The sequence below is a fragment of the Sus scrofa genome, chromosome 14, assembly GCF_000003025.6.
Source record: "Sus scrofa isolate TJ Tabasco breed Duroc chromosome 14, Sscrofa11.1, whole genome shotgun sequence".
Taxonomy (NCBI): Eukaryota; Metazoa; Chordata; class Mammalia; order Artiodactyla; family Suidae; genus Sus; species Sus scrofa.
In genome coordinates this window covers 1025995-1046984 of record NC_010456.5, presented here as the reverse complement: position 1 = coordinate 1046984, position 20990 = coordinate 1025995, and the positions used below count along the sequence as shown (strand labels likewise).

At 52.1% G+C, this 20990-nt stretch overlaps 1 protein-coding gene across 7 annotated transcripts in view; it reads left to right on the top strand.

Annotated features, from left to right (window-relative positions):
- The window catches only part of SEMA4D (semaphorin 4D), a 121449-nt gene that overhangs the window by 31538 nt on the left and 68921 nt on the right, over nt 1-20990 (top strand). For 6 of the 7 annotated variants that reach the window (XM_021073817.1, XM_021073819.1, XM_021073820.1 and 3 more), the window contains exon 2: nt 10412-10474. The exons of the other annotated variant lie outside the window; for it this stretch is intronic. The gene's annotated coding sequence lies outside the window, so the exon portion shown is untranslated. The remainder of the gene's footprint in view (nt 1-10411; nt 10475-20990) is intronic. 7 annotated transcript variants of the gene reach the window in all.

Genomic DNA, 20990 nt, shown 5'->3' with positions numbered 1-20990 from the left:
GGATTGAACCCGCATCCTCAAGGATACTAGTCAGATTTATTTCCACTGAGCCACAATGGGAACTCCTCAGTAGGGTTTTAAACCGTGAATTCTGCTTTTTGGGTATTCTTCAGGTCATCTGTTTGTTCATGCTGCGTTGTAGCGGTTTGTGGTGATGGAGAAGTTGGGTCTTTCTGGCAAGAGTTGGTGGTGGTATTACCTTATCATCTGTTACTGTCTATGGGGTCTGCAGAGCTCACATCTCTCCTGTTCCTGGGAATGGGGAATGAATTAGACCCAGTGTCTGCAGTGCAGCCTTGGTTTGGAAGGGGGCCAGCATCCTAGGTGTAGACATTGCTCCCTCTCCCTCGGCGGAATTCCCTAGGTTCCCACGGTACCCTTAGGGAGTGGCAAATGAGATGTGCTTCTAGGAACATTCAGGCTTTTTAGCCCCTGGGGCAGCATTTGGTGCCCAGGGAGGGAAAGTCAATACATGGCACCACAATGACCTTCACGTCTTTGTGTGTTTCCGGAAACGTCAGTTGGCTGCCAGGGAACAGTTACGCGGGGGGATGCAGGGGCGTAGGGGAGCGGGGGGACTGTGGCGGGGAGGGTGGAAGAGATTTCCCCTTGTTCATGGTGTTTAAAGGGACTCTTCCAAGTGGCATGTCTATACCACTGAGTAATTTAAGTTTTGTCTCTTTCTGATCAAGGCTGCAAATTGAGTTACTTTTAAAACGCTGGGAAATTAAGGCCAGTGGGTATGTTTTAGTCAGAGGTTTAAGCGGAAGTTGGTTGTTGGTGGCTTGGCAGATGGAAGGTAGTTAACGGTAGGTCATTGTGTACAATGCATTGTCTTCCTTGATCCTGAGGTAGATGTTTTTAGACTGACAAAAACGGTGAGTTTGGGTTGCTACAACAAAATACCACAGAACAGGTGGCTTATAAGCAGCTGACATTCATTTCTCACGGCTCTGGAGGCTAGAAAATCTGAGATCAAGGTGCCACATGGTCAGGTGGGTAGGGCCTGTGTTCAGGCTTTGGACTTTTCGCTGTGTCCTCTCGTGGCAGAGGGGCAAGGGAGCGCTCTGGGTCTCTTGGATTTTTTTGGCCACACCTGCAGCATGTGGAAGTTCCTGGGCCAGGAATCGAACCCGGGTCACAGAAGCGACCCCAGCCACTGCAGTGACAATGCCAGATCCTTAACCTGCTGTACCACAAGGGAACTCCTCTGAGGTCTCTTTTATAAGGACACAAATCCCATTCATGAAGGCACCACTTCCATGGCCTACTCACCTTCCGGAGACCCCTTCCTCGTACCCTCACACTCGGGGGTAGGATTTGACGTATGAATTTGGGGGGGTTACGTATTCAGATGTAACGGTTCCTGACCCTGATAGTGTGGCATCTTCCTAAGTGAGGGACAGGGTCATAGTTGGTTAGTGATTCGTCAGGCAAGATTAATTTTGCTTCATTTAATCAAAACTGTGTCACGCTGGGCTTTAGGGGAGGAGAGAGATTTATGTGCAGTAGAAGGAAAGTAGGTTTTTACAAAAGCGGAAGGGTTTGGAAATACCCGTTACAGGTAGAGGGGTAGTCTGTCCTGGGCAGACCCAGACCTAGACTCAGAGCACGCAGAGTTCCCTAAGTGACTGTGAGTCATTTGGATGACTGGGCCTGGCTTGTGACTGTCCTAGTTTTGTCACTGGGTCACCGTCCTGTGGTTGCTCAGTCTATCCTGCTGCTGCTCATTTGCTGCAGGCTGTGTGCGCAGCGTGGCTGGTCGGGAAATTCCAGGTGAGGAGCAGTGGCTTGGTAGCTGTCGGGACAGCTCAGGTGTTGGAAGGGCTGTTTCCAGAAGTGAGGTGTGGAGTGGGTCATAGCCTTGCAAGAATTGTAACTTTTCTAGGTGTAATTTCCCCCTTCTTATAAAAGCTGCACGTGTTATAATAAGAAATACAGAAAAGGGGGAACTAAAATCAGCCTCTCTGCCAAGAGAGCTGGGGCCTTTGTCCTTTTAGCCTTCACAGCCCCAGTTTCCTTTGGGGCTGAAATGTAGGAACTGAAAGCCGGTGTGGTGCCTCGGGGCGTGTCCCACCTGAGACCCCAAGATCATCTAATTCTGAGGTCTCAGAAGATGGGCAACCAGGCTATGAGGCTGTCAGAGTGCATGGAGGCATACTCTCTCAGGACTGAGTTCCCCTGTTCTTGTCCCCTTGTTCTCAAATGGCCACCAGGAGGGTGACAGGTAGGGACATGTCAGGGAAGGAATGCCCACTTCTTTTCACCAACAGTTTTCAGCTTTGGCATTTCAGACAGTCAAGAACCCAACAAAGTGTCTGTGAGGATGTGGGTTCAATCCCTGACCTCGCTCAGTGGGTTAAGGATCCGGTGTTGCTGCAAGCTCAGGTTGCAGATGTAGGTGTAGGTTGCAGATGTGGCTTGGATCCCACATGGCTGTCCTGTGGTGTAGGCCAGCAGCTGCAGCTCCGATTCCACCCCTAGCCTGGGAATTTCCATATGCTGTAGGTGTAGCCCTAAAAAGAAAAAAAAGTTTTCAGCTTTGTCACCTCGGGGTGGGGGAAATCCCCTGTTAATTCTTACCTGTATGGTTAGCTCTGCAGATTAATCATTCAGTTTCTTTCCAGGACTTTGCTCACATTTTAGTTTCTCTTCTGATTGCTTGTAAAAGAGTAACAAAACCCTCTTGGGACCATGTCTTCTGGAGCTTGTGGCCTAGAGCCTAATAGTCACATAGTAATGAGCAGGCCGTGGAAATGGAGCAGCATCCTTGCAGAAGGTTCTGGTAACGGATGTGGCCTTCACGGACCATTAGGGCTGCAGACCCTGCCCTGTAACGTCTGGGGGTCTGGTGATGTGGATGTTGATTAGCGTACGTGAATTGCAGTGAGATGAGCACAGTGTGGCTGTCGTTAAAGAGCGCCTGGGTGCATGTAACCAACTGGGGCCTTGAGACACACGTTTCTGAAGCATGGCTGTGTGCAGACAGGCGTTCGTGCTTATGGGTGTCATTGTATGTGTTCTGCACAGAAGGAACCTTGCTGAGTCCCAGGGTGGCCTCTCAGAGAAGCATGTGCCCCCAAGGACAGTCACATCTCCGAACTCTGAGGGAATGTCTGCTTGGTATGGGCGTGTCTGAGCAGGTGTGCGGGCTGGAAGGGGTCTTGGGGGTGTGCAGATCTGGGGTACATGCTTCCTAGAGCAGTGATTTTTTTTTTTTTCCAGAAATGGAGAGGGCCTCAGGAAGCCCCCTTTCTCTGGTGTGGCGGGTTCTTAGAGATGTTCTGCAAAGAATTCTAGCTTGGCAGAAAGACAAGACATTTCTGAAAGTGAATCGGTGTTCCCTTTCCTTATTTTCAAGTCTGTGTGCGCAGAGATCTAAGCCACCACTGTGTTTTTTTCATTTGAACACGGGAGAATCTTTTTTCCTTTAGATCATTCAGCATTTTATGTATCGGCTCCATTGATGCATGCCCAGGCGGCCATAGCTCCCCGCTGGGAACATCCCACAGAGTATAACAGGGACACGGCCGGGCCTCTCCCTGGACGGTGATGCTCCAGGACCCCGTCCCTTCCTCTCTGGCAGGGGCACACCTCCTCCGTGCTCCCAGCACTCCCCCTCCCCAGCCCCCACTCCCCTCTAGAAATGCAGGAATCTGTGACCCCACTGCCACGTCACCCTTCTTCTCTGTGCCCTTGCCTGGTCCCCAGCCCCCTCCTGAATCTCGCAGTTCTGCCCTCCCTCTGTCTGCCTTGGGCTTTGGAATAGGAGCAGCCCTTGGGTGGAACATTGGAACCTGTGAGTTTGTATCTTGGTACAGCTCTGTGAGGTGTACGTAGTTGACAGTCGTGTGAGCCGTCCTCACCTGTAGACAGGCACATGAGTTCCGTCCAGTGGCAGGGCAGTTGACTTCCTCCTGCAGAAAGATGCAATTTTGTGCCGGGTGAAAGTTCATTTCAATATTCTTTTATTAAACACACACACCTTTCACTGAGCTGAGGTTCACATGACATAAAATTAACCACGTTACAGCAAACACGCAGTGGCATTTAGCACAGTCACAGTGGGTGCAGCCACCGCCTGTATCTCACTCCAAGACTTTTTCATCCACCCCAAGAGAAACCCCTACCATTAAGCAGTCACCCCCTTTCCCCATTCTTTGGCCTCCTGCATATAGTTTTGTGGTTCTTTGACGTCTTCTCTGAAGGCGTTGTAATATCTCATGAATAATGAGTCAAGTAACATTTTTCACACGTGGTCATTTTTAAAAATGGCCTTTTAACAGCCATCCCGCCAACGCCCTTGGCTGAGCTGCCAGCCCTTCTCCCTGGGAGGTGCTGGTTTCTAACGGCCTTTAGCACCTCCTCCTGTCTGTCCTCTGTGGGATGCGCTGGGCTGGGGGCGGTTTGAAGAATGAGAATGTGGTCATGGCAGGCAGGTGAACTTCACATGTAGGCTTTGCTGGTCTTGTCTGTGCCAGACTCTTGGGTAACGTTTTGAAAAGAATTCATCTTCAGGGGTGGGGGTTGAGGGGATGGGCCTCTGTGCCCTACGAGGTCAGTTGGTGTGTATTTTTTTGAAGTGTAGTTGATACACAATGTTGTGTTAACACACACACACAAACACACACGCCAATGACAGCTTGAGATGAAAGTTATCTCTGGCCATTTAGGGAAGCACCAAGAGCCCATTCCAAGCTGAAAACCTTGAGCTCACACTAGCCATCTTTTGTCCAACAATCAAGTCACCTTTGTGAGCAGGGGTTTGTCTGTTCAGCAGGGCTACTCTGGGAGGTTTCTGCAATTAAGTCTTGACCTTTCCCTTTCTGCTCAAGGTCAAAGCCACCTGCCTGTTGCTATTGGTTTTGTACAGCAGAGACAGGTACCTCCCCCTGTGCCTGTGGGATCATGAATCTGACTAGTATCTACGAGGATATGGGTTCAATCCCTGGCCAGGCTCAATGGGATAAGGATCTGGCATTGCCATGAGCTACGGTGTAGGTCGCAGATGCAGCTCAGATCCCATGTTGCTGTGGCTGTGGCATTAGGGTGGAAGCTACGGCTCCAATTCGACTCCTAGCCTGGGAACTTCCACATGCCAAGAGTGTGGCCCTAAAAAGACAAAAAAAAATTAGAAAAATTAAAAAAAATAAAAACTTTATTATTATAGTTGATTTACAATATTCTGTCAGTTTCTGCTATACAGCAAAATGACCCAGTAATGCATACACACACACACACACACACACACACACACACACACACATACACATTCTTTTTCTCATATTATCTTCCATCATGTTCCATCAGAGGTGATTGAATATAGTTCCCTGTGCTATACAGCAAGACCTCATTGCTTATCCACACAAGTGCAATAGTTTGCATCTAACTCCAAACTCCCACTCCCTGCCCCCTGCTTGGCAACCACAAGTCTGTTCTCCATATCCATAAGTTCCTTTCTTTTCTATAGATAGGTTCATTTGTGCCATATATTAGATTCCATATATTAGTGATATCATATAGTGTTTGTCTTTCTCTTTCTGACTTACTTCACTTAGCATGAGACTCTCTAGTTCCATCCGTGATGTTGCAAATGGCATTATTTTGTCCTTTTTATGGCTGCGTAGTATTCCATTGTGTTTGTACCACACTTGCTTAATCCATTCATCTGCTGATGCATGTTTAGGTTGTTTTCATGTCTTGGCTATTGTCAGTAGTGCTGCATTGAACATAGGGGCGCATGTATCTTTTTGAATAAGAGTTTTGTCCGGATATATTCCAGGAGTGGGATTGCGGAATCAGATATAGTTCTGTATTTAGTTTTCCGAGGTACCTCTATACTGTTTTCCATAGTGGTTATACCAATTTATATTCTCACCAAGGGTATAGGAGGGTTCCCTTTTCTCCATACCCTCTGTAGCATTTGTTATTTGTAGACTTATTGATGATGGCCACTTTAACTGGTGTGAGGTGGTACCTCATAGTAGTTTTGATTTGCATTTTCCTAATAATTAGTGAAGGTGAGCATTTTTTCATGCGCCTGTTGGCCATCTCTATGTCTTATTTGGGTAAATGTCTATTTAGGTCTTCTGCCCATTTTTCAGTTGGGTTGTTTGGCTTTATTTTGCTATTGTTGTATGAGTTGATGGTGTATTTTGGAGATTAAGCCCTTGTTGGTTGCATCATTTGCAATTATTTTCTCCCATTCCATAGGTTGCCTTTTTTTTTTTTTTTTTTAACTTAACAAAAGCTTGTAAGTTTGGTTGGATCCCACTGGTTTATTTTTATTTCTATAGCTTTGGAAGACTGACCTAAGAAAACATGTGTATGGTTGATGGACATGTGATAATTAATACATGCTGACTGACAGAAAGAGAAGGACAACCACCATGTAATAATCACTTATATGTAGAATCTAAAATATAACACAAAAGAGCTTATCTATGAGACAGAAATAGACTCAAAGGCATAGAGAACAGACTTATGGTGGCCAGGGTGGAAGTGGGTGGGGAAGGGAGGGACCGAGTGTTTGGGGTTAGTAGATGCAAACTATTATATATCGAATGTGTAGACAGCAGGGTCCTACTCTGTAGCACAGGGAACTATATTTAATATACTGTGGTAAACTATAAGGGAAGAGAATATTTAAAAAAAGAACGTGCGGTGTAGCTGTGATCCACACCACAGCTGCAGCAACACAGGTTCCTTAATCTGCTGCACTACAGCGGGAACTCCAGAAAATGCATTATGTAAAGAAAATACAGCTCTCATATTACATGAGTGTTCCCCAAGGAAACAGCATCTCCATGTCCTATCAGACACACACCCATCAGTGTTGTCATGAGGGGAGAGCCTGGGATCTCCAGGAGCCTTCAGAATCCCCAGTTCTCTGCTGAAACCAGGTTTTCCCATCATAAATAATGCGGCTAACGATGTTGATTTCTGTGAGGAGTGATGGCCCCATATCTAAGTTTTGGAGTGAAGTTGGATGTCGGTATTCATGAGACATCAAGTTTCAAGCATTTGCCACAATGGTGTGGATCAATTTCTAAGCATTTCCCTTTGGCTACTCAGAGAAAGTCCCGGGTGGAGTGCATGTGATTTCGGCACCTTGCCAGTGCCACAACCTTGCCAATATGGGGCCCAGCCAAACCCGAGAGTTTCTCTTCCTAACCCAAACTGAATTTAATCAGCCTCTAAGCAAAGCAGTTTGTTGAAACTCATCCTATTTGAATCTGACCCACGAATTCACTGGTTAATGGAGAGGCACTGGGAGCACCCAGGACTCTGGAGAGGTTTATAACACCGTGGTTTTCTTTCTTTCTTTTTTTTTTTTTTTTTTTGCTTTTTAGTGCTGTACCTGCAGCATATGGAGATTCCCAGGCTGGGAGTCTAATTGGAGCTACAGCTGCCGGCCTACACCACAGCCACAGCCACACCAGATCCGCAGCCGCGACTGTGACCTACATCACAGCTCACAGCAACACTGGATCCTTAACCCACTGAGCAAGGCCAGGGATCGAACCTGCAACCTCATGGTTCCTAGCTGGATTCGTTTCCGCTGCGCCACGACGGGAACTCCTACACCGTGGTTTTCTATCCATGTGCCCCTCTGCAGGGTAGGAGAAAAACTTGGATGGATGCAGCTTGTACAGGTTAATTCTGATGGCTTTCCTCGTGTGTCGACACGTCTCACATGGGGCAGTGGGTGTCACCACCGACTCCTTAGTTAAAGAGGCGGTTCGACTTAGAACCACATCGTTGCTCAAGGCTGTGTGTCCAGAAAGATGCTTAGGTGCCAGCTTGGTCCTTTATGTGCCCTCGTTTATTCTTCTCTTTGGGGATGTTTTCAGTGTTACACCATTGAGAGTCTATTGGATGAGAACTTTTGCGTGTGATAGTGTGTTGTCCCTGCACCCCCGCCGTTTCTCATCATTACCAGTAGCTCCCACTGCCATCATTGACCTTTCTAAGGTTCTGAATGTTGCTTTAAGAAAAGGCTTCCCATCAAGACTGGAGAGTGACTCATATCTCTTCCCCACCATTGAGCCTTATCATTTTTTCTTTAATTCTGCAGGGGGAGGATGGCACATTGTGTTAATTTGTATTCCTCTGATGACCAGTGAAATGAATATTTCATTTCATACATTTAGTTGCAACGTGTGGAGGAAAGAGAATGTTAAGCGTTCAGGAGCAGCGACCCGTTCATCAGCAATTCTCCCCAGAGCACTTGTTGCTGGTGGGAGTGTTCCCACCAGCAGCTTCTGCTCCCTGGCGTGGCGAGCAGGGGTCCTGGATACACCTTGTTTCATGCTTGGGACAGCCCCATGGAGCCCTGTCCACCTTCTGGGAGGGGTGTCAGCTTCAGCAAAAGATTCTGTGTGCTGTATTTGTTGTTCCCAAGGAAGGATGCATTTTCTGTGGTGTCGGGGACACTGGGCATGCGTGGGTGGTGTAATTTTCCTTCCCCCATTTCTCTTGCCCACCAGTCCCCAGGAGCAGCTGTGACTTAGGGTCTCAGACACACCCCTGAGCTGGCTCATGAACTAGTCCCTGTTTGTACCATGACCCTGAACTGGTGGGACTTTATGGAACCTTGTGCATCTGCAGGAAGGTGGAAATCCAGCTCTCACCTGTCCATCAGACCTGTGTGATCTGGGCTTCAAGTCAGTTGCCAAATGGAAAACAAACTCATACTTAGTAAGAAGAGATTCATTAGGAAGGAGTATTGTGGGGGTGGGGCGCAGGGAGGGGACTGTTGCAATGGAGAGGTGTGTGACCATGACACCAGCAAGCATGTCAGGGTTCAGCCAGACTGGGGTATTCCTTTGTAGGGGGATGTAGAGAAGGCTGTAGGACTGGGGTTTGGGGCGATGGGACAAAGCGTAGGGTGAGGGCGGGGTAGATCCGAGGAAGTGTCCCCTAAGGCCAGCCGGTTCTCAGGGGGACCACCCAAGGGCTCCGCCTGATGGTGGGTCAAGGGAGGCCTAGAAGAAGGAGAGAAGCTGGCCCAGAGCTGGGTAACAAGCATTTTGTTCTGATCGCTTTGTGGGGATGAGCCGTTCAGCCCATCATCACTCAGGGGCACAGAGTGGACCTCGGGGGCTTCCATCTCATCTGAGTCACTTGCAGTGAGCCCGTCCTGGATCACACGGGGATGAGGAGGTCTACGCGCCGATTGCAGGGCCAGCTGCCTTCGAGGCTGCCACACAGAGCTCTGCAGGGAACAGGTCTATCGCGGTGGCAGACAGGTGGTTGCCTGGGCTGTGTGCTCTAGCCACCAGGGCGCTGAAACCTCAGCGGTGCCTCCCTGTCCTGCCCAGACCTTTCCCACGGGGAGGGGACTGACTTCCAGGGTAGTCGCCTTGGAGCTGGGCTGTGACAGGTGGGAAGGACCTGCCGCACCCAGGAGCAGCTCTGGGGACAGAGGGCTGGGGAGAGGGAGCTGGCCATCTGCAGTGTTGTGCCTGGTGCTGCACAGGGGCTAGGTTGGGGGCTTGGGGTGCCTCCTGAGAGAGGCCAGGAGCCCCTCAAAGGGCGTCCTTCTACTCAGCTCTGAGTTGGGGGACTTTTAGTAGGCCTGCCCTGCTTTTAAAAAAATCCTCACAGGGAGTTCCCATGGTGGCTCAGTGGGTTAAAAACCCGACAGTATTTGTGAGAATGCAGGTTTGACACTTGGCCTCACTCAGCGGGTTAAGGATCCAACATTGCTGCGGTGTAGGTCACCGATGCGGCTCGGATCTGGTGTCGCTGTGGCTATGGTGTAGGCCGCAGCTGTAGCTCTGATTCAGCCACTAGCCTGGGAACCTCCATATGCTTTGGGTGCTTCCTTAAAAAGAAGGGAAAAAAAGCCCTTACAAATACTGGCACAGTTTTGGTCTCTTCCTTTCTTTTTTCTTGCTTTGAATCTTCCCCTCCTCCTCCCCCTCTTCCTCTTCTGATTTTGGTTTTTACATCCTTAGTTCACTTTAGAACTTGAACATTGTTGAAATACTAAGCTGGGAACACTGGAAGTTTTTTCCTACCTGATTCTAAGGTAGGGACCAAGTTGGAAGCTTTGTTATTCTAACTTCATTATCACCGACATCACCATTGCCCAGGCCTGACCTGCTCCCTCTCCCTTTATGCCCCCAGGAGCTCATGCTCAGCATTCATGTGTCACATGAACCTAGGCTGGGGGGTGGGGGAGAGAATGAATGGATGGATGGAGTCAGGGTGCAGGTGACACTTTGCTCCCAGTTCGTGCAGGTGCTGCTCTGATCGCACCTGGCCAGGTGAGCTGCACCTCACGACAGAGTGTTAGTGGCCACTTGAGTGGCCGCGGCATTTAGTCTCTGTGGGACGGGAGGGTGAGGGATTCTTGTTCTTGGTTTGCGCTGCTAACATGTCCGCTTTTCTCACTCTGTCTCAGACTCCGCCGTCCCAGACCAGCTGCATCCCAGTCGCTGAAGTGTTAGATGACGCCCGTCATCAGGTAGGGGATGAAAGCTGCCCACAGAGTGCGGTTCTTTTTAGAAGTGGCCCCTGAGATGGTCTTGTCGTCTGTGTTCCCTCCCTCAGTCAGCAGCTGTGTCTGTTTATTACACTCTGGCACCAGCTGGAAGCTGGAGCGCAGAGGAGGAAAGCTGGCGTGTCGGCAAGCTCAGGCAGTTCTGCTCGAGGGCTCACAGGCCATCTGGGATGGGCTGCAGAAGCCCGGCGAGAGAAGGGCTGCTCGAGGCCATGCTGGGGATGCGGGCCCCGGGGTGGGGGTGTCCCTGGTCAGCGCCAGTTTCCTGGAGTGGGGGGTGAGCGCTGCAGAATGAGCTCGCCTCCCAGCATGAGCATGAAGGCCAGCCCAAAGCTTCCTAGCTTTCCCTCATTGCCACCTTTGATGCTGCTCCCACTGGGGCTCAGCCACCTTGGACCTCCAGTCTTGAACCCTGGGGTCAGACCTAGACTGGTTTGAGGCTTTGACACCCAGCTGTAGCCCTGGGTTGGGGGGTGGACAACTTCAGTTCATCGACTGCCTTGGGCTCTTCTTGAGTTTTTGTCACCGTTACTTGCTCTGATTGAGCTGGGGGAGAGCAGGGCTGCCGAAGGAGCCATTCTGTTCATTTGGGCTGGGGGCCAGCAGCCTAAGAGCAAGCTTCCAGAAGAGCTAACCAAGTGGCTAGGAGCCCCGTGGGCAGCTCTGGACATGGCACTGCTGAAGGGTGGTGGGAACATTAGGTGCCAGCCTCGTCCATCACACCCCGCGCTGGGGGCAACATGGCCACTTCAGGCCTCTGGACGTCTGTGCATGTCACAGAGAGAGACCTGGATTAAAAGTCTGTGCAGACGTGCACGAGTTGGAGGGCATTTCCATGGGTGACTTTTATTTTCAGTGTGTACATGGGACATGTCGATACTGCATCTTCTCAGATGCCCGTCCTACTGACTGAATTGTTCTCAGAGGGAGCTGTCAGTGTTTGACCCCACACTCCTGGTCCTGCCCTGACCCCCCTGCCCTGGAAACTGCCCCACCCCCACCCCTGATGGAATCTCCCCATGGCTTTCCCCTTCCCATTATGAATAGTCAGCTTCCCAAAGATAATGGAAAAGGAAAGGCTCAGGAAGATTTAAACAGTTCTAGAATCTTTTTTTTTTTGTCTTTTTGCCTTTTCTAGGGCCGCTCCCGTGGCATATGGAGGTTCCCAGTCTAGGGGTTGAATCGGAGCTGTAGCCGCCAGCCTACACCAGAGCCACAGCAACGCAGGATCTGAGCCGCATCTGTGACCTACACCACAGCTCATGGCAACGCCGGATCCTTAACCCACTGAGCAAGGCCAGGGATCGAACCTGCAACCTCACAGTTCCTAGTCCGATTCGTTAACCACTGAGCCACGACGGGAACTCCCAGTTCTAGAATCTTTTTTGGAATGAAGAAAACAGTTTCAGGGATCAGCTCTGCCAGGTTGAAGTGGTTCCTAAGGAAACGCTGTGCTGGTGGGTTCTTTGTTTGAGGATGGAGTGTGTATGTCTTTCCGCAGGGGCCCCGTCCATCTCTATGGTAAAAGTCCTGGGGGCCTGCTGGGAACCAAGGTCAGCCTCTCTGAGGAGCTGACCTTGGGGGCTGTGTTCTCTGGGAAGAACAGGCACCAGGTGGTCTAGGAGGCGTGGCTTCCAGGTGCGGGGTGGTCAGGGGTCCTGGGGTGCCTCCCTCAGGCCTGGCGTCCATCTGTGAGCCTCCCTGAAGCCTAGGACAGGAGTGGCCTTGGGGGGCTCTGCAGCCTCCCAGGAAAGGGTCATGTCTGGGAGTACAGTTTTATGTCTCACCTGTGATTTTTTTTTTCCTCTTAGACTCAAATGCTCATAACCTGAGGTCCTGCTTGTGGTGAGAACTTGAGTGGAGGCATTGAATTATTCTGTTTTGTTTTGGTGCTGCCTGGTTGTTAACTGTTCCACAGTCTTACTCTGGCCAGGCGTGCCGTGTGCGTGCTGCGTGGATACCCAGGTGGCCCCCAGGGGCTCCCCGGGTCTGAGGTAGGGCATCTGTCCACAGGAGATGTGCTTTGTTTTTAGCAAGTGGTACTCTGGGTCTTGCAGAGCTGCGAGTGGGTGACTGTCGATGTAATTAAGCAACCCTGAGAGCTCCTGTCATGGCTCAGTGGTTAGCGAGCCCAGCTAGCATCCATGAGGATGCAGGTTCGATCCCTGGCCTTGCTCAGTGGGTTGGGGATCCGGCGTTGCCATGAGCTGTGGTGTAGATCTTAGACGTGGCTCTGATCTGGCGTTTTTGTGGCTGCCGCATAGGCTGGCAGCTACAGCTCTGGTTTGCCCCCCTTAGCCTGGAAACCTCCATATGCCTCGACTGCGGCCCTAAAAAAATAATAATTAAGTGACCCTGGAATGGGAGTTAATCACTTCCGTGTGTATCACAAGGCCACGGAGGGTCTCTGGTCCTCAGGCCGCAGCCCTATGAGTTGCCACCTGGACAGGTTCCCAGGACCATCCCCCCAGGGCATCCAGGGTCCTGTGGGTGCTGCTCTAACTCATAGTGAGTGGTCAGAGCTTCTAGCTTTTGAGGCTGGACCTGAGAGACTGAACGTTCTTGACTCATTCATGTGAAAACTACACATGACTAACTTGAGTCTAAGGCTGACCCGTGCATGGGATCAGCCCGAACGTGTCACCTCAAGGCTGACAGTACAGATTATATCACGGGAGCAGAGGGTCACCCAAAAGGAGGCATGCGCAGAGCTATGTCCAAAAGCTGCCATCACAGGATGGAGGGTCTGTGTGCTGCCCGCTAGGAGGCTGGCCCTGGTCAGTCTCTGGTGAGTGGCCACCTGTGTGTCTTGGTGCTCTGTCCGTCCTGCTGAAGAAAGGGCTCCAAGAAGCCAGGACCACGGTGGGCAGAGGGCTGCGTCAGGACGTCTCTCCACAGCTGTTTCTCAGCTCTGATCTTGTGGGGTCCATTTACAGTGAACAGAAGTTTTGACACCTTCAGCCACACCTGGACCTGCGCTGTCCAGTGCCATGGCTGACACTGCATGGGTCAAGGAGCACTCCACCTGTGGCCCCTCAGAGCCAAGTGGCACTGCAGCATAAATACACGGCAGGCTGTGGGGACCCAGGCCCAGAATATAGAATATATTCTGCGTGACCGTGGGAAATCCTGTCCACGACTCTGTATTAATTATGTATTGACGCAAGTGTGCATTGGATATATATTGGGCAAAGTAAAATACATTATTGAAACTAACTTCACCTGTTTGTTTTTTTAATTTTTTTATTTTGTCTTTTTGCCATTTCTAGAGCCGCTCCTGCGGCATGTGGAAGTTCTCAGGCTAGGGTTCTAATCGGAGCTGGAGCCACCAGCCTACGCCAGAGTCACAGCAACGCTGGATCCGTAACCCACTGAGCAAGGCCAGGGATCGAACCCACAACCTCATGGTTCCTAGTCGGATTCATTAACCACTGTGCCACGACGGGAACTCCTGTTTTTACTTTCCCAGTGTGACTTGTGGGCCTATTTGAAGTCACACATGTGACTCACGTGTGTGGCCTGCCTGGTGTGTCTGTGGGAGGCACAGCTGTAACCTCTTCTCTGGCCCCCTGCATTTGAGTTCCCTCTTCTGTCAAGGTCCAGCCTACGGTGAGACTTTGAGAATGCCTTGTAGCCAGCTAGCTCTGAGTGCTCTTGTTTTTGCGTTTCTGTACACAGTTACAGAAGCCTGCCGGTCCTCATACAAGAACTGGGTATGTGGTCAGGCTTCATTTCTTCTGCTCAGGGAGCCAGCCCTCGGCTTCGGCAAGCACACTGGTCCCTTGAAAGACTATCCTAGCTCCCCATTTTTCCCAACGCCCTGTTATCTGGGCTCCCTGTTGTCTGGGTTTCCGTCTCCGGGTCTCTGGATAAGGAGACGTGCGATGCGTCCCGTGCATGCTGGTTGGCCCCCTGAGCCTGCCTGGCAGTGGTGACTTTGATGAACTCCTGTCTTTGATCTGATGGGAGGAGGGACCACCATGTAACCTTCTGCCACCCCTGGGAGCCCCTGCCAATGAGCTGCTGAATGGGGTCTGCCATTTAGCAGCTGTGGGGCACGTGGCTCGAGTTCTGGGAGGGCGCCGCGGGCCTTCCCACATCTGGCTGGGCTATTTATATCCCACAAAGGCCTGTTTTTCTCCGAAAAGAGTGGGCATGTGGTGATGCTGTCATACGCACAGTTGAAGCCAATGAAACGAGCCTTTCAGTAAATGACTTTCTGGTGTGTCCGACACGTTTTCAGGGCATGCACAGGCCTGGGGGTTCCATGTGTGGTGCATGGGTGGAGCTGTGACCCCCCAGGGCAGCCCCACTCCCGCATCAGGAGGGCATGGGTGTGGGAAGGTATGGGTGACGCCAGCAACGTACTGAATCCTGAACTGCACCCGGCATGCTCTAGGCACCAGGCCTTCCATGGTGTAGAAAGCTTTCTAGTGTTGGGGAAGATGGACCATAAAGTGGATCAGATATGAGAGGGGGTGAGGGGATATGGGTGGGAAGAAGAGTCATCAAGCGAAAAAGGGTACCCAGAGGGTCCCACAGAGATGGGGCAGTTGGTTGAGAAAAGATAGGCGCTGGGCCTGGGTTTGGGGGGAGCATTCCAGGCAGAGGGAACAGCAACTGCAAAGGCCCTGAGGCAGGAGCATGCCTCAGGTGTTGAGGGGCAGGTGAGAGAAGAGGTCGGTTGATGGTGAGCTTATCGAGGCTCAGGGCTACTGAGATGGGAGCCTTGGGAGCCAAGGGTTTGGACAGGACTGCAGGCCTCTGGGGAGAATGGACCCGGAGGACAGAACCAGGCGCTTGTTAGGATACTGTGAGGTGACCCAGAGGGGTGGTGTGGCTTGGACCATAATGCAGCAGTGGGAGTGGAGGATGGTCCGATTTGGCATTTGTTTGGAGGTGGAGCCAAGGGGACTTGCTGCTGGTTTGGATTTGGAATGGGTGGGGGCGGAGGATGCGCTGAGGGTTCAGCTGAGTGAGGATGGAGGCTCCATCTATAGGCCAGCTCCACCAGGTCTCCTAGGAGGCAGCCTGACCTTGGGAGATGGGGAGTGTGGTCTGGGGACACCTGAAGATTGGAGGGGAGGAGGCCCTGGGAGCCTACATCAGGGAGGTGTCCATGGGGTGGCCCTGAGGGGTAGGAGCTGGCCAGAGCTCAGCACCAAGTTTTCCCAGAGACCAAGCCACCTGGCCTAGGGACTTCCCGGGAACGTGCATCCGTCAGTTGAAGCTGGTCTATGCAGGACACAGGGATGGGTCCATGGGGTGAGCTGGCCCTTGATGGGAGGCTCGCACAGGTGGCTGCAAGGGAAGGGAGGATGGGGTGTGTCTTGCCCAGCGGAGCCCCTCCGTGTGCTCTGAGTGGCGGGGCTCCATGGTGTCTGGAGGCAGGGGTGAAGGTGTGGCAGGGGCCCCTGCCCCTGGCATGGCTGGGCTTTAGGACTCTGCACAGTGTGGTTGGGGGAGCGGGAGGTGGGTTTAGGAAGGAGGCCCTCTCCTTCTACGGGAGGCTCACATGGACACCCTTCATGCCTTCAATTGCTTCGCCTGGCTGCCTCATTAGAAAAGCACAGCTCGGAGTTCCCGTCGTGGCTCAGTAGTTAACGAATCCGAATAGCATCCATGAAGACACGAGTTAGATCCGCGACCTTGCTCAGTGAGTTAAGGATCCAGCATTGCCATGAGCTGTAGTGTAGGTCGCAGACGTGGCTCAGATCCCGGCATTGCTGTGGCTCTGGTGAAGGCTGGTGGCTACAGCTCTGATTCAACCCCTAGCCCAGGAACTTCCATATGCCACCGGTGTGGCCCTAAAAGACAAAAAGAAGAAAAGAAAAGCACAGCTCTTCAGGGTCTCGAATGGCCCAGGCCTTTGAGCCAAAGAGGATACTCATTTTTGCAGGAAACTTCTGGGGGCGGCAAAGTGTCCTCACTAGAACCTGAGAGAGGCCCTGTTGGGTTCATTATGGAGACAAGATCATGCATCTTTGTTTTCTTATCCATGTTGGTGGTGGGGATGTGGGTTATTTACTGACTAGTCTGTGTTCATTCTGAACCTGGACCAGGCCCTAATCAGAACCACTCACTCAAGTGCCAGGATTGGGGTTTTGGTCTTTTGTCATAAGATGAGGAATAGCCCCCCAAGAAGTCACATTCTAATCCCTGGAACCTCTGAGTGTTACCTTTTCGAGAAATGGGATCTTTGCAGGTGTGATGCATTTAAGAATCTCACATGGGGGAGTTCCCGTCGTGGCGCAGTGGTTAACGAATCCGACTAGGAACCATGAAGTTGCGGGTTCGGTCCCTGCCCTTGCTCAGTGGGTTAACGATCCGGCGTTGCCGTGAGCTGTGGTGTAGGTTGCAGACGTGGCTCGGATCCCGCGTTGCTGTGGCTCTGGCGTAGGCCGGTGGCTACAGCTCCGATTCAACCCCTCGCCTGGGAACCTCCATATGCCGCGGGAGCGGCCCAAGAAATAGCAAAAAGACAAAAAAAAAAAAAAGAATCTCGCATGGGGAGATGATCCTGGGTTATCTGATGGGCTCTAGATGCCATCACAAGTGTTCTTTAGAAAGGGAGGCAGGGGAGATGTGAAAGACACGAGGAGAAGGTGACGTGAAGATGGAAGCAGAGATAGAGTGATGTGGGCGTGATGGCCTGATGGCTGTGTCAGCTTGGCTGTGCCAGCAGTGCCCAGACACTTGGTCAGACCTGATTCTGGGTGTGTCGGGGTGAGATTAGCCTTTGACAGTGTAGGTGGAGTAAAGCAGATTACCCTCCCCACGTGGGTGGGCCTCGTCCAATCAGTCGAGGACCTGAATCCCCACCTCAGCCTGGCTGTCTTTGAGCTGGGGCATCAGTCCTTCGAGATTTGGACTAGAGGTGGAACTTGCACCATCAGCTCTTCTGGGTCCAGCTTGCTGACTGCAGATCTCAGAGCTTGGCAACCTCCATGGTCATGTGATCTGATTCATTCGAATAAATCACTTTCTCTGTATATACACATCCTATTGATTTTGTTTCTCTGGGGACGCTGACTAATACAGTGGCCACAAACCAAGGAAGGCCAGAAGCCACCAGAAGCTGGAAGGAGCAAGGAAGACCTCTCCCCTAGAGCCCCAGAGGGAGCGTGGCCCTGCTGACACCTCGCTTTCAGCCCAGTGACACTGCAAACTCCAGGCCTCCAGAAAGAACCAGGAGAGGTTAGATTTCCTGTTGTTCTGAGCCTCCCAGCTTATGGTCATTTATCAGAGCTGCCACAGAAAAGGAACACAGCCAGTGTAAACAGCGCTACCGTAAATACCCTGGCCACATGCGTGCGGCTGTGATTCAGGCGTGGATTTCAGGGAGTGGCCCTGCTGGGTCAGGGTGTGTGTCTCTTTGTTTTATAGATGATGCCAGATCACTTTCCAAAAAGATCTAGCAGTCCGTCCCGTCCCTGGTCCATGTGGGGACAAGTGCCTGGCCTGCTCCCGCACGTTCTCTTGGCAGGAGTGGCCTCTCTGACTTTGTTGGTCATAGAGGGGCCGCAGAGCTGCAGCTTTGTTACTCGACGGGTGTACCCTTGCATCTGGTGAGTTTGTGCTCAGAGATCCCACGCGTCTGTGACTCGCCCATTTGTGTTCTTTGCCCATGTTTCTCTCGGGGTGTGTCTCCTTCCTGCGCCCATTGGTAGGGGCTGTTGACTTGTTAGAGATGTTGACAATTCTCTTCCGCCTTGTAGACATGTATTTCCAGTTCTGTGGTTTGCCAGTTAAATTTATTAAAGTGTCGCTTGTCATCAAGATGAAATCACTGCACAGTTGAGCATGTCTCCCTTTGCTTTTACAGCTTCTGGGCACCCGGGTTTGTTAGGAAGGCTCCACAGGCTGTCTCCTGAGCTGGCAGGCGTTCTGTTGTTTGGTGTACAGATTCTGCTCTGGAGCAGCATTGCACGCTTTTGCAGAACCTGGAGCAAGGTGCCTGGGAGAGAGGGAGTCCAATTTGCTTTCCTTCCAGTGTGCCAGCCCTCATTATTTAATAATTCATCCTTTGACCAGTGAATTGAACTCCCACTCTGTGGTACGTTAGTCTCCTGTAAACTGGTTCCTGTCAGGGATTCTCCTTTGCCTCTCACTGGCCTGTTTGTCTACCACGAGCCAGCATTGCATTGGTGGCTGCTGTATGTAGAATGTGTTTCAGCAGCTGGTGAAGGACCCCCTCCCCCCCGCCCCGCATTGCTAGGCTCTGTGTGATGAGACATTATAGGACTGTGTGTGTGTATACACACACTCATGACTGAGTGTCCATGTCACGAGTGTCTCCTGGCTCCTGGGCAGATGAAGACCTGGGTGGGCGCATGAGGGCTGTGCTGCCAGGGGCAGTGGGCAGAAAGGTGTGGTGGAGGTTGGAGGGAGGGCCGGGTAGAAGAGGACCCAGAGTCCCTCAGGCTGCGTAAAATCACCCCTCTGTGTGTGCAGAATTTGGAAACACTGTTAAACAAGTGAGATAGAGTCTAAGAAATAAGGCTCTAAACAGAAAACAAGTTTATTATCATGGGTGGAGTGACAGGAGAACCCGTTGCACTGGCTCTGCTGTCATATTGGGGACTTGCCATGGCGTGGGTTTTTGCTGGGTGTGGGTGCAGTTACTCTGCACGTGGTGGGGCGTGCGTGTACATGGTGGGGGCTTGTGCCCTTGGAGTGTGTGAATTCCCCAGGTACCCCATGTCTGACGGCTGCCTTCAGGAGCTCACACCTGGGCCCTGACTCTGGGCAGCAGCACCCTGTGTCCCCAAATGCCCCTTGTGTCCCCCAGATGTCCTCTGTGTCCCCTAAATGCCCTTTGTGTTCAGACTCCCTCTGTGCTGTCCAGGATGCACTGTCCCACCCACGCTGGGAGCCTGGTGAGGTCAGGGCCTGTGCTTACCTTCTTGTGGCCCCAGCCCCACCCACACTGCAGGTGGAGGTGTGCCTTGAGCTGCATGCACCTGAGCCCGCACAGGACTGACAGCAGACTCACATAAGGAAGCTGGGCTCTGCGGAGGAGGGGGTGGAGTGGGTGGGGTAGATGTCGGTGCTACGGGCCCAGGGCTGTCCTGTCCCTCTGTGCCCTGTGAAAGTCCTCCTTTGGCAGCTGCCCATGCATGGCCTGGCAGTTATGGGTGGGTGGGGTCCAAGACACACTTTTTGGGGCAGCCTCATTTATCCTCCACAGTGGCTAGAGACTGTGCAGGAACAACTGGACCGCGCATGTCTACTCTGCAATCCCCAGAAGGTGACCCAGGAGCCTCCATGTGGGAGGAGGATGAGGAGCAGACCCCTCGGAAAGGAAGGTGGGGGTGGGGAGCAGCTGGCGCTGCTGCAGGAGTGGCGTCTGCAGCTGTTACGCGTGTTCCTCCTGGGTGACTCGGGTTTTCTAGACGCAGTGTTGGCTGCTTATGCTCGGCTGTCCTCGGAGTTTGTGGATGGTCCCGGCACACGGTGGCATAGCTATTTGCCTGGTGCATGTGAACCAGGTTCCAGTGCTGCCCCAGGGTCTGTGCCCACTTGTCTGGCTTGCTTCCTTACTGGGGAGGGGTGAGGAGGGCGGGCCGAGGACCACAGCCTAGCCAAGCAGTACTAGTGCTGATCGCCTCCAGGCCTGCATGCATGGGAACCCCCACGAGTAGGTTTTGACACCAGAGCTCAGGCAGGGAAGCTGTGAGGTGCAGATTCTCTGTCAGCTCTTGGGCACCTGCAGAAGTGAAAATCCCGTCTTTGCAAATTTTACCTTGGACTGTATTTCCAGGCAGCTTCTGATGTTTCAGATCGTGCTGGCGCCTGCCCATCCTTGCTGCAAGCACCCACTCCTCTGAGGTTTTGCAGGCACCCAGAAGCTGGCCAGTTCCTTATACTTCTTCCTGTGCTGCTGTGACCCAACAAGAAGCTCAGTGTTCTTTGCAGAGCTGTTTGCATTTAATAGACACTGGGAAGCTTGAACGCGTGAAGCCCCTCCTTCTGCATCAGTGGGGCCATGGGTGAGGCCTGGGCAGCCCTCGGCATCCATCCCACGGAGCCCCTCCCATTGCTCTGGCTCTGACCATGACCCAGGCCACACAGGGATAGGGGTAGTAGACCTAGTCAGGGCCCAGAGGCTATGGCCAGCAGGGATGGGAAGGACCTGAGATGTGCTTCCGGTGCCCTGGCTGGGGAGGGGGCGTTAGTAACACAGGACTTACCAGCCTCACATGTGACGGTTGGCAAGTCCTTACCTGCACGCTTTAGGCATGTGCACATTGAGTTGCATGTGCACTGGAGAAGAGAAACGTTGAAACAGCTGTGGGATGGAGCTCCCCTTATGGCTCAGTGGGTTATGAACCTGACCAGTATCCATAAGGATGTGGGTTGCATCCCTGGCCTCGATCAGTGAGTTAAGGATCCGGCATTGCCGTGAGCTGTGGTGTTGGGTCATTGACACAGCTCAGATCCTGCATTGTGTGGCTGTGGCTGTGGCTGGCAGCTGTAG